At 41.2% G+C, this 16,520-nt stretch overlaps 1 non-coding gene across 1 annotated transcript; it reads right to left on the reverse strand.

The window, feature by feature from the left end:
• Window positions 1–14,901: 14,901 nt before the first annotated feature.
• LOC115467404 lies at window positions 14,902–15,039 on the reverse strand. The gene has a single exon (XR_003941699.1). It is a non-coding gene; the product is annotated as a U4 spliceosomal RNA (small nuclear RNA).
• Window positions 15,040–16,520: the final 1,481 nt, after the last annotated feature.

A 16,520-nucleotide genomic window follows, 5' to 3' on the forward strand; every position in this document is an offset into this window, starting at 1 on the left:
GCAAAATGTACAATGATAACATGATGATCTGAAAACATAGTCCGGATTGTTGGAGATCTTATAAAGATATACTCTGTTTTCTCTTTGAAGAGGATACATGATATTTAGGAAGAATTTTTTTAATTCCTCATCTTTACTTCCGCATTGTTCAACAAACTGCATTAAAAGAACATTATCATTGTGAAAGCGTAATAAAAACAAGTGAACTCATAACAAAGGTAACCTTGAATATCAAGATACAAGAGGGTACGTTTAGGTACATTTAAAAAGCAAATATGGTCGGCACTCTATTATGCTTATTGTCAGGTGTGAAAGCTAGCCCTATTGGAATTAAATCTGGGGGAATAGAAATTAACCATCCATGTTCATTAAGGTTATTGGCAAACTAGGAGAAAATAGCCCTGGTCCTGTAGCTCAGCCCTGCCTGAGGAAAGACAGAGATGCAAAGATTGGTGGGGGAAAGGGAAAAAACCCAATCTTTTGGTTATACTAACACTGCTTCTGAAGTAAATAAAAGCATCTGAGAAAAGCTGTGATGAGTGATGTGTCAGTGTTGAGCATAAGAGAGAGCCTTGAGGTTCTAGGAATTTAGATGTTACAGCTGAGGCAGACCTGAAACCCAACCATGGGGAAGACGTGGAGGGGCATAATCGAACGGGGCGCCCAAGTTTTCCTGAGGGTGTCCTCGCAGGACGTCCCCGCGAAGGGGCGGGGAAACCCATATTATCGAAACAAGATGGGCGGCCATCTTTCGTTTCGATAATACGGTCTGGGATGCCCAAATCTCAACATTTAGGTCATCCTTAGAGATGGTCGTCCCCGGTTTTTGGCAATAATGGAAACCGAGGACGCCCATCTCAGAAACAACCTAATCCAAGCCATTTGGTCGTGGGAGGAGCCAGAATTTGCAGTGCACTGGTTCCCCCTCACATGCCAGGACACCAACCGGGCACCCTAGGGAGCACTGCAGTGGACTTCAGAAATTGCTCCCAGGTGCATAGCTCCCTTACCTTGGGTGCTGAGCCCCCCCCTCCAAACTCACTCCCCACAACTGTACAACACTACCATAGCCCGAAGGGGTGAAGGGGGGCACCTACATGAGGGTACAGTGGGTTTCTGGTGGGTTTTGAAGGGCTCACATTTACCACCACAAGTGTAACAGGTAGGGAGGTGGGCCTGGGTCCGCCTGCCTGAAGTGCACTGCACCCACTAAAACTGCTCCAGGGACCTGCATACTGCTGTCAGGGAGCTGGGTATGACATTTGAGGCTGGCATAGAGGCTGGCAAAAAATAATTTTAAAGTTTTTTTTAGGGTGGGAGGGGGTTAGTGACCACTGGGGAGTAAGGGGAGGTCATCCCCGATTTCCTCCTGTGGTCATCTATTAGGTTCGGGCACCTTTTTGAGGCTTAGTCCCAAGAAAAAATGGACCAAGTAAAGTCAGCCAAGCGCTAGTCAGGGATGCCCATCTTTTTTCCATTATCGTCCGAGGACGCCCATGTGTTAAGCATGCCCCAGTCCCGCCTTCGCTATGCTTCCGACACACCCCCGGGAACTTTGGTCATCCCCATGATGGAAAGCAGTTGAGAGTGCCCAAAATCGGCTTTCGATTATGCCGAATTGGGCGACCCTGGGAGAAGGATGCCCATCTCCCGATTTGTGTCGAAAGATGGGCGCCCTTCTCTTTCGAAAATGAGCCCAATAGGTGACAAGGACCAGAATTTGGAGTGGATACCTGTTTATCCCTGTTATAACTTGAGACACTAGTCACCTCATAAGTGGTTGCAGTGGTTCATCCCACCTGACAGAAGCACTAGGCCATAGAACCTACAGCAAAATTATAGGAAAGTATAGAAAAAGAGGAGTGGAGGAGTAGCCTAATGGTTAGTGCAGCGGGCTTTGATCCTGGCAACCTGGGTTTAATGCCCACTGCAGCTCCTTGTGACCTTGGGCAAGACATTTAACCCTCCATTGCCCCAGGTACAAAAAACTTAGATTGTGAGCCCCCTAGGGACAGAAAAAGTACCTGTATATAATGTGTATAGTGCTGTGTATAGCAGCGCTATAGAAATGATTAATATTAGTAGTAATAGTAGAAATGAAAAAGGAAGTGTTGTGGGTTAGAGCTGGGGTAAGGTGGCTGAGAATAAAAATGAAATGGGTAGATATTCAGCCCATGGAGCAGTTGTTAAGCCACAGGCACCTGCTGATATTCAGAGACTAAAATGAAATGGGTAGATATTCAGCCCATGGCAGTCAGCAGTTGTTAAGCCACAGGCACCTGCTGTTATTCAGAAACTGGTGCCTGGTTAGCTCAATGGATAAAGTTAGGACACCCTCTTTGCGGTCTTAACTTTATCCACTTCCGTACCCGTTTAGCAGACTGAATATTGCTGCTAACTGGTTAGTTCCTGCTCCTTCTCCAGACCACCCCAACAGTAATTGGACAGTCCCTGGATGGGCACAGGCAATATTCAGCTGCGCCAACAGACGTGCTTCTTAATAATGCTGAATCACCAGCTCAGTCGGGTTTAACCAGGCAGAAGTCTTTCACAATAGTCATAGCAGCTGCAGAGAGAGAGGCACTTGACAGCAGTGTCTGATGTGTGCCCACTGCCACACCAGCATAAGAAATGTGTAACTGAACCTATACACCTATAATAGTTGCTGTTCTATCTATAATTTATTTCTCCAAGGCTAATTCCTTTGGGTCTTGGGATGAACAACCTTGCCTGTCATAGAGACACTATGGGCCTCGTTTTCAAAAGAGAAAAAAACTTTCAAAAAGTGTCATAGAGCAACATTTGAACAGATTTATTTATTTATTTATTTATTCATTCATTTATTTATTACATTTATATCCCGCGCTTTCCCACCCAAGGCAGGCTCAATGCGGCTTACACTGTAAAAGGAGTACAGAATATTGTTAGAGACGGTAAAGTTAAGTATACCAGAATAATAGATGAGATGAGTAGGTAGAAATAGGCAATAGAAAGGGAGTAAGGAGGGAGATGTAGTCTGGGTCAATGTCATTATCATGTGGGTATGTGTTAGGTAGATTCTCAAAACATCCAAACTGGAATTGTTGAAACCTATTTTCCAGACATTTATCTATGCATTTTGCCAGGAGTGCATCCAAATCACAAGAGGTGTGTTTTGGGGAGCATTGTAGAGGCAGGATTAGGGTGGGCTCAGGGCGTCCCTAACACTTGGACATTTTACAGAGGAAAAAGAGAGATATGTGGGGAGAACGTATGTGGAAGATATTGAACACTGCTGTCACTATTGAAAAGATGGGGAATGGAATGAAGTGCACTGTGATCACTATTTGTTGAAATATATTGACATACTTTCACTAACAATGCCTATATGAGTACATCCTTTGCCATCTGGCTCAGCTGCTAGCGATAGGATGGTTTCTCCTGTGTGCTCGATATCTTCCTCCTGTACCTCTGCTCTCTCTACAAGAGATTGACTGTGTGTTAGTGTGAAGTTATAGAGCATGCAGCATGCCATTAATATTTGCTATACTTTGTCTAGCTTATAAAGCAGTATCCCCCCCCCCCCCATCAGTCCAGGAACCAGAAGTGGCTTTTGAGGTCAAAGGTCCTCTCAATGATTGCCCTGGTTTGGTGGTGGGACTTACTATAGCATTCCTAAACATCTGTGTAGGGTGCCATTATGGGGGTCATGAATCACTTTCTTTGAATGATTATCTCCTATATTAGATATTCAATGTCAATGCCTAAATAACTAATTGGGCAAGTTGGAATGCATAACATGCAGTACTAACTATGCCTGATTAGTTATCTACATACCGACACTGATTATCAGCTGTACCTGGATAACTTCTAGTGACCTGCAAAGATACAGATATTCAATGCTGGTAACTGGATTAAGCCCAGTATGGAATATCCTGGTGCATTTCAGCCCACAATGGTCAATGTTTTAAAATATGTTTCATATTGCTTCAATCTACGTTTTGAGATCCTGCCAGATATTTGTGACCTAGATTGGCCACTAATAAGATACTGGATGCCATGGACCTTTTATTTTATTCTACAAGTAAATCACAGTTCAGATTGTACAAAGCAGTAATACTTTAAGCATATGCAGACACACTTGATGTGCCCTCTGTCAGACTAAGACTTTAATTCTCAAGCTATTCTCTATCACTCTGAAACCAGACTAAGACTTAATCTCATCACCTTCCTTTAGATCACCTTGCCTCTCGGAAAGGGTAGCACAATTATACCATGGTCCTAATCCAAGTATACCATACTTATTTATTTACATCACTTGATATACCACACTTATGAAAAAGATGCCAATTTTTGTTCTGCTTTCATGGATGAAAGGCGGGGGGGGGGGGGGGGGGGAAGGTGGGAGTAGGACCACAGAAAGCAAATGCTAATGGGAATGGATGTGTGGTAGACCAGGACAGATTCTCAAAAGATTGTGTTTGTGAGAAGCTAGCTAAACTAATAAATAAACAAAGCAATGGAGTCTGATGGGATACATCCAAGCATACTCAAGGAACTCTGAAAAGTTCTGGCAGCTCCATTGTTTGACCTTTACAATGCTTCCTTAGAGTCTGGAGTGGTCCAGGGGGGGGGGGGGGGGCTGGAGAAGGGCAGATATGGTCCCTCTGCACAAGAACGGAAGTAAGGAGGAGGTTAGGAATTACCGGCCTGTTAGTCTGACCTCAGTGGTGAGTAAACTCATGGAAACACTTCTAAAGCAGAGGATTGTGAGGTTTCTAGAATCAACTGGACTGGAGGACCCAAAGCATCAAGGTTTCGCTAGAGGCAGGTCTTGTCAGACAAATCTGATTAATTTCCTTGACTGTGTGACCAAACAGTTGGACATAGAAGAGGCGCTAGATGTGATGTACTTGGATTTTAGCAAAACCCGTGACACAGTTCTGCATAGCAAAGCCTTTGACACGGTTCTACATAGGCAACTGATAAATAAACCGAGTGCCCTCGGTATGGGCCCTAAAGTGACTGACCAAGTTAAAAACTGGTTAAGTGAAACGAGACAGAAAGTAGTGGTAAATGGATTTTGCTCCAAGGAAAAGGATGTTATCGGTGGTGTACTGCAGGGATCAGTCCTTGGGCCTGCTCTTTTTAACATCTTTGTGAGTGATTGCGGAAGGACTGTCTGCTAAGGTTTGTCTCTTTGCAGATGATACCAAACTTTGTAATAGAGTAGACACCCCAGAGGATATCAATAGCATGAGGGGGGATCTAGTGAAGCTTGGAGAATGGTCCAGAAATTGGCAACTAAGATCTAATGCTCAAAAATGCAGGGTCATGCGCTTGGGTTGCAAAAATTCAAGGTAACTGTATAGTATAGGGGGGTGAAGTACTTCTGTAAACAAAAGAAAAGTGGGACTTGGGGGTAATCGTATCTGATGATCTTAAGGTGGCCAAACAAATAGAAAAAGTGACAGTCAAAACCAGAAGGATGCTTGGGTGCAAAGGGAGAGGAATGATCAGCAGGAAAAAAGAAATGATATTGCCCTCGTATAAGTCTCTGGTGAGGCCCCATTTAGAATACTGTGCGTAGTTCTGGAGACTACACCTTCAAATATATAAACGGGATAGATACAGTTCAGAAGGTGGCTACAAAATTGGTTATTGGTCTCTGTCATAAGGCATATAGGGACAGATTTGTAGACATCAGCAAGTATACTCTGGAAGAAAGGCAGGGGAGAGGGGATATGAAAGGGACATATAAATATCTCCAAGAGGTAAGCCTTTTTTGAATGAAGGAAAACTCTATAATTAAAGGGCATAAGATGAAGTTAAGAGGTTATTGGCTCAGGAGTAATCTACTGAAATGCTTTTTCACAGAAAGGGGTGGTGGATGCGTAAAATATCGTAACATAGTAGATGATGACAGATAAAGACTTGTACAGTCTATCCAGTCTGTCCATCAAGATAAACTCATTTCATATGGTATGTGATACTTCATACGTATACCTGGTCTTGATTTGTCCTTGCCATTTTCAAGGCATAGACCTTAGAAGTCTGCCCAGCACCATTCTTGTTCTCAAACTTCTGAAGCTGAATCTGTCCAGCCACGATCAGTGTACAGACCATAAAAGTTTGACCAGTACTAGCTTTGCTTCCCAATTACCAGTGTTGCTTCCTAATCTCCACTAAGCTCCATTCCTTCTAGACAGGATTCCTTTGTGTTTATCCCACACATTTTTTAATTCCATTATCGTTTTCATCTCCACCTCTCTCCCCCCCCCCCCCCCCGCATGAGGGCATTCCAGGTATCTACCACCCTCTCAGTGAAAAAAAATACTTCCTGACATTTTTCCTAAGTCTGCCCCCTTTCAACCTCAAGTCATGTACTCTAGTTCTAGTGCCTTTTCATTTCTGAAAAAGGTTTGTTTGTGGATTAATATTTATAAAATATTTGATCATCTGCTCAGATCTCTCCTGTTTCTCCTTTCCTCCAGGATATACATGTTCAGGTCAGTAAGTCTTACCTTTACGTCTTGCAATGCAAATCACATAACATTTTCATCGCTTTTCTTTGAACCACTTCAAGTCTTTTTACATCCTTAGTAAGATACGGCATCCAAAACTGAACACAATACTCCAGGTGGGGCCTCACCAACGACTTGTAGAGGGGCATCAACACCTCCTTTCTTCTACTGGTTATACCCCTCTCTATGCAGCCTAGCATCCTTCTGGCCATGGCCACAACCTTGTTGCACTGTTTCGTCACCTTCCGACCCTCGAACATCATCACCCCAAGGTCCTTCTCTTGATCCAAGCTTACTAATCTCTCCTCTTCTATCTGGTAAATCTCTTTTGGATTTCTGCAACCCAAATCCATCACTCTGCACTTCTTGGCATTAAGTTTTAACTCAAATAAAACAAGTACTCCACTGCTATTTTCTAATTACATTTATTATTCCACATCTGAATCATCCCAACAATATGAGGCTACCGTGCAACTCACTTACACACACCATTCACATCTTCAACCACTCTATCCAAGTATAATTATGTGTGATACATCTATTCTGCAATATACATTATATGAAATGAATACAATGTTGTTAATATTTTAACTTATGCAAAAAAGATATTTCTCGCACATTTATGGAACACATTTATGTCATCATATCAGATCTGGAAGAATCTTTGTAATATAGAATTTGTGACACTCTATGCCAGCCTCAAATGCCATACCCAGCTCCATCACAGCAGTATGCAGGTCCCTGGAGCAGTTGTTAGTGGGTGCAGTGGACGTCAGCCAGGTGGACCCAGGGCCATCGCCCCCCACCTGTCACACTTGTGGTGGTAAATGGGAGCGCTCCAAACCGCCCCCAAAACCCATTGTACCCACATGTAGGAGCCCCCCTTCAGCCATAAGTGCTATGGTAATGGTGTAGAGTTGTGGGCAGTGGGTTTTGGGGGGGCTCAGCACCCAAGGGAAGGGAGCTATGGACTTGGGAGGTATTTTAATTTTTTTTAATTGTTACAAGTGCCCCCTAGGGTGCCCGGTTGGTGTCCTGGCATGTGAGGGGGACCAGTGCACTACGAATCCTGGCCCCTCCCACGACCAAATGCCTTGGATTTGTTTGTTTTTGAGCTGGGTGCCTTTGGTTTCCATTATTGCTGAAAAATGAAACCGCCCAGCTCAAATCCGCACAAATCCGATGCATTTGCCCGACACAAACCGTATTATCGAAAAAAAGATGGACGCCCATTTTTTTCGAAAATACGGTCTGTCCTGCCCCGTCACTTATCCGTTCTCAGAGATAGACACCCATGGAGATGGGTGTTCGCATTCGATTATGCCCCTCCATGTATCCTGTATATAAAACTTCTACTATTGACCCAACACGGGCCGTGTTTCAGCACTAAGCGCCTGCGTCAGGGATTGTTTGATTCAGATTATCTAAGAAAGGAACACCCGCTGAAAACAGAGTTCAGATGGAACTCAACTTTAATCCAAGCAAAACAATGGAGATGGAACTCAACTGTAATCCAAGCAATTGAAGAAGCTATGATTCTGAGTATAGAAAGTAGGCACATTGTGCATTGTTTTGCTTGGATTATAGTTGAACAACTCCTGATGCAGGCACTTAGTGCCGAAACATGGCCCGTGTCGTGTCAATGGTACAAGTTTTATATACAGAGTACATGGTGTGCAAATTAAAGGTTTTGTCCTGTTTGTGAAGGCTCCTAGTGCTTCTATCTTTGTTAATATAGAACTTGATCATTTATATTTTCCAATTTTGATAATTACCTTTCAGTTGGGAATTTGGGAAAATAAATCCCTGAATCTCCACTGGCAGGGGAAGAAAGCAGGGACAATGATTACTGCCCATACATTCTAGTATGATATCCTCATAGGAACATATTCTGGTCCCCTTAACATTCTATTAGTTTTCAGTTTCTAGCTTTTACTGATGTGAAAGCATTTGATGTAAACATGTTTGCATTTTCCCTATTTTTGACCCTCCATTCCTTTTTCAGGAAATGTTCAAGAAAACTCAGCTAGCAGAGAAAAATATTTTGAAGTCATTTTCTTTAATTTAAATAGCTCAAATAACTTCTTACTTTGAATACACCTAAAAAAGCTTTTGCTTCCAAGGAAAGCTTCTTTTCAAAATCTCTTTGTCTTGACAGTTTTAAAGTAGCTACATTTGCTTCAAACTACTGTCTACTATTCTCTTAAAATTATTTCACTAGACATTGCTCAAGGTCAACAAAGTCAGTGTAAGACCACCCTGCTTGGGGGTTTCCTCTCAACACAACAGTGTGCTGACTCCCTCAGCTGAAAAATGTCATCCGCCACCTTTCATATTTATGGTGACTTATAAACAGGAAGCACAGTCTTGTCCACAACTTTGTAACTTTTTCATATTTTAAATCCTTTCTGGAAAAAAAAATTAGCAGGACATTTAGAACAGCCGCCTTTCACTTATGTGCCAAAATAAATATTACTAAACAAGTAAGGCACACAGAACAAATCAAGATCTGAATGCTAATTTGTCTACTAAAAAGCAGTACTCCACTAATAGGAGATTAATGGCATATTTAATGTTTGAATTTGGAGGTTTTGTTGGCAAATTACTATTAAATGATATAGGAATAGTGGTATTAAAAAAAGGAGCATTTATGTTACACCCAGGATTAAATTTGTAAACATGAAAGATAATGTATTTACTTCAAAAAAAATGTTTTGCTTTGCTACTGAGAGGGAAATAAAAATTAAAGGGTTGATATTCAAAAGTGATTTAATCAGCCAAGAAACAGCTCCTGGCTGGTTTATTCACTTATGTGGGGCTATCTGCTGCTATTTAGTGGCATTTAACTGGTTAATGCTGCTGGATATCACCACAGACTGCTAAACTCAAAGCTGGCTGTTTTGTGGGTAGTCCATGGGCAGAGTTAGCACTTATGCAGTTAAGAAGTGCCTATGTTTAATGTTTAAATCAGACAACATAAAAGTCAGTCCTATCTTTGAGCTCCTTTCACCAAACCATGGTAGTGACTCCTGTGTGGCAAATGAGACAAAGCCCATAGAAACTGAATGGGCTTTGTCGCATTTGCTGCTCTGGGAATCACTACCATGGCGTGGTAAAAGGAGCCCTTTAGCAGTGTTGCTGAGTATTGCACTTAACCACATAAGACATAGCCAGACACATAAACTTGAAAATTCAATGCTGTTGCCCAACATGGCCTGGCATTGAATATCCAGGAATAATGCTGTCTAAAAAAAAAAAAAAAATGCTCACTGCTGGCTAAAAAAATGCTCACCACTGCTGGCTGAATATTGAACCCTAATTAAATAATTTCATAAAACAGAACACTTAAAAAAAATAAGAGAGCAAGTCACGGCTTAATCTGATGTAATTTCACTGCCCTCTCTTCACTCATGCAAATTGCATTTGTATGGAAGGCTGACCTCTATTGGTAGTACCACAAGACTACTGCCAGGGTCAGTGGGCACCATTTTACACCAGATCCAGATGAGGTGGGAGTAGAAGGGGACTGTTCATACCCTGCCTACTAGACCACCAGGATGGCCCCTGGGTAAGCTCTGGGGGTTCTTTGGGGGGTCGAGTAGGTGGGAGGAGCATTGGGGAGTTTCACTGTTGGGTGGGGGGAGCAGAAGGTGGGGTGCTGAGGTGAGGGGAGATAGGAATGTTAGAGTAAGGAGTATCAGAATCAGGGGGAGATGGGACATTCGTTAGCCCACTTAGGATGGAGGTGTGAGTGAGGAGCTCCCATGAACCAGAAGTTTTTAGTACACAAAACACCATTTTTCAACATATTCACCTAATTACTGTGTCTCAGTATGCTACAATCAAAGCTTGGAAATTCACCTTGAATTTATCAGCAAAATGGCCAAAACCCGATCCTCCTCTGCCAACAAAGTCAGGCACGAGCCCCCACTGAGGTGAGCAGCATGGCTGAATTAGCATACCAATTAAGGGGAAGGGAAGTGAAATGGGACTTGATATACCGCTTTTCTGTGGTTTTTGCAACTACATTCAAAGCGGTTTACATAGTATATACAGGTACTTATTTCAACCTGGGGCAATGGAGGGTTAAGTGACTTGCTTAGAGTCACAAGGACAAGCAGGTATCCATGGTATTATCCAAAAGTATGACAGATAAAGGAGAGCAAGTCAGAACTTACCTTACTTCATGGATTGCTGCTTTGGATTCTTGTCTTGGGATCTTGAGAAGAAATATATACTCATCAATGAAGCAGCCTCCAATCAAAGGATGAACTGGAAGGCCCTGCATGCAATGTATGCTGGATGATCATGGTAATTGTAACTGCTGTAACTTATGGATATTGGGCCTCTATGAAGGAACATTAGGTACTGATCCAATTCATTTTTTAGAGTAATGTGTACCTGCTACTCTGAATATTCAGTTTAACCATCCTTTCAGAATTGAAAGAGCTCAAGTCCCTTTGTGCCCATCGTTGGGGACTTCCAAGCCAAATCTATTAGTCCTTAAAGTACTGAGATACCCTCAGGTAGTGGTTATTCTTGAAAAAGTGAGATCCTTGCAGAAGATTACATGTAAAAGCCAAAATATTTATATTGCTACTGATTATATCAAGATTACAGCAGAAAAGTGCAAACGGTTTTGGCATTACATCAACATTTCAAAGCCATCAATGGGTTACTGGATCTCGAGAAAATGAAGATTATCCTTAATAACAGAACTAAAACTTATCTGGAACCTAGCAATTTGGAAAAGTATATACCTGAGCAAGAAGCTTTGATACAAATGACCTCCTGATTGATGAATAAGTGGCTATGCAATACACTGCTCACTTCTATGTTAGGGTGATTTGTCATTCTTTGCACTTATAATGTTGCTGTATAACAAATTTTTGTCCTTAACTTTATATTTTGATGTTAAGTATATTCCTGATATGCTGGTTTGTGATGCTCATCATGATACTTCTTCCTGTGGGTTCTATCCCTCTTATGGGTGACTTTTTAACCCCCCTCATGGTTAGGATTATAGCTAGTTTCTATAGGGTTAGGGTGGGATGGGTGTTTATGTGGGTGGTTGGTTGGGTGGGATTGTTTGTCTGGATACACTTGTGGTTTTATGATTGCTTTCTGTTTTTCTTAAATAACATGGGAGACAAGCATTTTTCTCATTTGTAGTGAAGAAACTGTTAAAACCCTTGAACAACAATATTATGAGAAGTCTAATAACTCTTTGCATTTTCAACTTCAGGAATTGAAATTTCAGTATAATACACTTGTTTCGGAAAGAGCAGGTTTACTGCTTTTAAAAGAAAATACTATGTACTAAAAACATTGTAATTATATAGAGAATAAGCATAAAGTTGATAAAATACGTTATTAAGGCTGGTGAAACCTTCTATACAGATCCAAACTCAATTGAAGATCAGTTTTGTATTTTTTATGAACAGCTCTATACATCAGGCACTAGCTAGCCCTACTACTGACCAATTGCAAGCATCTTTGAATCACTTATTACCTCCACAATTGACACAAACTGAACTTCAGAACTGAAACTGCCTCATTTGCAGTTCAGAGATGTATAATGCCATCAAAGGCCTTAGATCCCACTAAGCTCCAGTACATGATGGTTTCACCACAGAGTTTTACCAAGCTTCTCAGGGATTTCTATCACCTAAATTATATCAATCCTTTGACACACACACTCTAGTGCGGAAACATTCATGGAAGCAGTAATTGTGTTTTTTTCAAAACCAGGCTGTGACCCGTTGCTTAACAAAAAATTACAGACCTATTTTGCTGATTAATTATGACTGTAAAATCTACTCAAAAATATTAGCTGATAGATTGGCTAAATTGACGCTACATCTTATCCATCCTTCACAATGTGTCTTAACTACTTTAAAACTTTTGTGGTGTTAAGCGGTATATCAAATGAATAAATCAAATCTAACATGGGCTTTTCCTGTGCACTAACTCCCGGATTCTATATAGCGCGCCTAGAGATCCATACCAAAATCTAGGCATATTCTATAACAACATGCATAAGTTAATTGGCTTAACAAGCCCAGCATTTAACAAGCAATAATGAACACTAATTGACAATAATTAGAATTTATTTATTTATTTATTGCATTTGTATCCCACATTTTCCCACCTATTTGCAGGCTCAATGTGGCTTACATAGTTTTGTTATGACATTGTAATTCCAGGGTATCAGATACAATTAGTGATGTGCAGAGATTAAGTCAGGGAAGAAAGAAGGAAGTGATAGGGTTAAGTATAGAAGGTGGACTTTCATAGCTGGGTGGGTTGGTGAAGTGGATTAGTGAGGTTATAGGTTCTCTTTGTAGGCCTTGTTGAAGAAGTATGTCTTCAGAGATTTGCAAAAGTTGGTTATTTCATCGATTGATTTCAGGTCTGTAGGTAGTGCATTCCATAACTGCGTGCTCATGTATGAGAAGGTAGTGGCATGCATCAGCTTGTATTTTAGTCCTTTACAGCTGGAGAAGTGCAGATTGAGAAATTTGCGGGATGATCTTGTGGCGTTTCTGGGAGGTAGGTCCACAAGGTTTAGCATGTAGATTGGGGCATCTGCGTGAATGATTTTGTGTACAGTCATGCAGATCTTGAACGCAATGCATTCCTTAAGTGGGAGCCAGTGAAGTTTCTCTCTTAGGGGTTGTGCACTTTCATATTTAGTTTTTCCAAATATAAGTCTGGCAGCAGTATTCTGGGCTGTTTGGAGTTTTTTGATGGTCTATTCTTTGCATCCAGCGTACAGTGCGTTGCAGTAGTCCAGATGGCTTATTACCATTGATTGTACCAGGGTACGGGAGATGTATTTCGGGAAGAAGGGTTTTAATCGTTTGAGTTTCCACATGGCGTGGAACATCTTTTTCGTCGTATTCTTCACATGGGTATCGAGAGAGAGGTTTCGATCAATGGTAACTCCAAGAATTTTCAAGTTTTGTGAGACAGGGAGAGCGCAGTATAGTGTGATTATGGTGGAGAAGTTTTTTGTGTTGTGTTGTGAGGTGAGTACAAGACATTGTGTTTTTTCTGCGTTAAGTTTTAGTTGGAATGCATCAGCCCAATTGTGTACGATTTGGAGGCTTTGGTTGATCTCGTTGGTGATTTCATTTAGATCATGTTTAAACAGGATATAAATTGTGACATCGTCTGCATATATGTAGAGGTTGAGGTTTTGATTGGCTAGAAGTTTGGCTAAAGGCATCATCATTAAGTTAAATAAGGATGGTGAGAGGGGGGGATCCTTGGGGAACTCCACCTTCAGGTATCCATGGGGGTGATCTGTCCGCATTCATAGTTACTTGGTAGGATCTTGTGGTCAGAAATCCTTTGAACCATTTGAGAACTGTGCCTCCTACTCCGAAGTATTCTAGTATATGTAGTAGTATTTATGCACACAACTCAGTGAGCATATTCTATAATGAATGGCACATAAATTCTAATGTGTGGAGTTCAAAAGGGGCATGGCTATGGGCAGGGAAATTGACATTTTGTGGGCATTCCAAATTTACGCACACAGTTATAGAATATGGTCCAGTGTACTTAAATTTACATGTAGAGATTTAGGCCACATTTTCATTGACCTAAATGGATGCACGTTGTTTAGGCACTAGAATTTTCACCTAAGCATATTCTATATACCACGTCTAAATATATAGTCGCTGCTTATAGAATACACTTAGGCAGAAATCATTACTGCATGGATTTTTTAGGCGCCATATATAGAATCTGACCATAAGCCCAGATGTAATGCGACACTTCTCAGGGCATTTGTTTTTTTAATTTGCAGGTCATGTGTCTGAGTTAATAGACTTACCACCCAGAAACGCCAAAAGATCATCCCGAACTTTCCTCAACCTCCACTTTCCCAATTGCAAGGGCTTGAAATTCAAGACGCTACACTCGTCAACCTTTTCTCACATGAGTACGCAGTTTTGGAATACACTGCCGCGCAACTTAAGAACGATCCACGAGCAAGCTTCCTTCCGCAGATTATTGAAGACCCATCTTTTTGAAAAAATTTACGGAAAGAGCCAAAACACATAAAGTCCACACTTACTGTTCATTAATGCATCATACATCCACTTCTGAACTCTCATCCCCCATAATCTCACATCACTCATACCTTTACTCACAGAAATATGTATACCATATGTTTTTTATGCCTTAATATTGCCCTCTAAGCTCCCATTGTCTCCTTCCAATGTTTCAATGTATGTGTTCCATTGTTACATTCCTTAACGACACCTCGATTGTCTCGCATAACTCTGCACAATGTAATCCATAACCAATTTGTAACAAATTGTATTTCCATTATTCATTTCATATTGTAAGCCACACTGAGCCCGCAAAAAGGTGGGAAAATGTGGGATACAAATGCAATAAAAAAAAAAATATTGTCATTAGCGCATGGCACCTGCATAACATTAATGTGGGAAAAGTCTTTAACAAGTAATTACAATGCCTCAGTTAAACCTCATTGGCTATAATAATGCCTCTGCGCAAAGCTTTGCGTAGTAACATTAATGTGGGAGCACTTGCTACCTCCTATTTTGGAGATGCTAAATAAATAAAAACAGAAATACTCACTCTCTGCCCATGACACACCCCCTCAGAATTTGTTTTTAATTGTAACGTAAGGTTTACAACATTAAGATAGACAAAATAGTGCAAAAAGCTTTAACACATTTTACAGTAACCTGTTCTTTCATGCTAATGATGTATTAAGTGCTTGGCACCCTTTAGTAGAAGAGTCCCTTAGATTGTAAATCTTTTTAGGTAGTGGAATTCCTTCACTACCTGCTTGGATTTGAAAAGACAAATAATCAAGAATGAATCTGAAAATCCAGCAATATTGTAAAAAGTAGCTCATATTAGTTGGATGGTGTAATGTGACAAAAACAAAAATCCAGGGTGAGTACAACAAGGAGAGCATAAATATGTGATCAGGAAGGACAACACAGAGGAGCATGTCACTAACTACTTATGCAAGTAGCTTTATATGTAAACCAAACTAGAAGTAGAAAATGCTATTGTAGATTTAGCTTGTGCCTTTTTGAGTTGTAGTTCAAAGTGAGGTACAGTAGGTACTTTTCCTGTCCCTGGAGGGCTTACATTGTAACTTTGTCCCTGCAGCAACAGTATATCCTTGAACCTACCCCCATCTCAAACTTCCCTCCCCTTACTCTGGACTCAGCCCGGGGTTCTCTGGTAGACTAATGGCATGGAACAAGAGCAGTCCTCCCCCTCTCCTGACCCATTTGGCTCTGGGCTTCAAAATGACATTAATGGTAGCAATCAGTAATCTTGTGGTAATACAATCAAGGGTCATATTTTCATATAAAGTCAATCGCTCCTTATATGGAAGCATGACCCTAAGTGGCATTACCACATGATTATTGCTAGGAGTTATTGGCACCATTTTGAAACCCAGATAAAAAAGGGAAGAATTAGAGAGAGACACCTCCTGTTCTGTACTACTAAACTACCAGGGAACCCCTGAGTGACTCCCAGAAAGGTGAGTTTGAGCCTGCTGTTAGGGGTGGGGGGTCTGCTGTAGGGTAGGAAAATTCTGTACAGGGTTCTATTATTGGTAGGGCTGATGTTGAATGATTGTGGCACCAAGGGGTGTTGGGAGATGGTTCACCCATCATTGTGAAAGTTGTAGCTTGATCTACTACCCCCATACCTGTGGTTTTCTCTACTTTGGGTCAGTGCCTTTGCTATTGGTCTTCCAGTAGCACAGCTGCACTTAATGCCACCTCTTGAGTTGGCATGAAGTGCAGCTATGCTATCAGCTGGTCATAATGGCTAGCATTTGGTGCCAGCCCTCATGTTAGCTGTCTAAGCTCCAGCCCTGACATGGACATGACTTACCCCTACCTGTGTTTATGAGATTCTTGATATAAGGATAAGGATAAAGGGTAATGCATTTGATATACAGTCTTTTCTGTGGTATAACTTAAGTGGTTTACATATTTATTTATTTTC

Source organism: Microcaecilia unicolor, chromosome 3, assembly GCF_901765095.1.
Source record: "Microcaecilia unicolor chromosome 3, aMicUni1.1, whole genome shotgun sequence".
Classification (NCBI taxonomy): domain Eukaryota; kingdom Metazoa; phylum Chordata; class Amphibia; order Gymnophiona; family Siphonopidae; genus Microcaecilia; species Microcaecilia unicolor.